The sequence below is a fragment of the Orycteropus afer genome, unplaced genomic scaffold (genome assembly GCF_000298275.1).
Source record: "Orycteropus afer afer isolate SDZICR_OR568_19922 unplaced genomic scaffold, OryAfe1.0 scaffold00595, whole genome shotgun sequence".
In the NCBI taxonomy this organism is placed as follows: domain Eukaryota; kingdom Metazoa; phylum Chordata; class Mammalia; order Tubulidentata; family Orycteropodidae; genus Orycteropus; species Orycteropus afer.
The window spans coordinates 1,316,435-1,316,971 of NW_006922182.1; positions in this window are offsets into that span (position 1 = coordinate 1,316,435).

Sequence of the window (537 nt, forward strand, 5' to 3'; positions counted from 1 at the left end):
ATTCTACTCCTTTGCCCTTTCAATATGGTATATATTTCTGAAAATTTAGTATTAAACTTCTGCATTTCTATCTGTAGATTTTGTATCATTTCTAATTTTTCATTGATTAAGTCATTTTGTTCTTGTATGTTCATCTGAAATTGTTCTAGATTTTTCTCTGTGTTTTCTTTAAATTTTTCAGTGTTTAATTTGAGGTGTCTATCAATCCTTTGAAGATACCTAAGTATAATTCTTTTCAATTCCTTCTCAGGGAGTTTCAATGCTGTTTCTTCCTCAGGGATGTGTTCTGGGTCTGTATCATGGTCCCTTGTTTCTCTTGCTTTACCTTGCTTCTTTATGTGGACTGTGATGGTCTGTTGTCTCCCAGAGATATTATGACATTTTTGTATTTAGATCTCTGTTAACTTTCCAGTCATTTTGTCTGGAATGTCCTTGTGGTTCTTGGCAAGTGGTACCTATTTTTAGTCTCCACAATCTGAGAGAATGCTGTCACGTTATATATTCAAAACAGTCAAACTGCATGTAAATATTCAAATT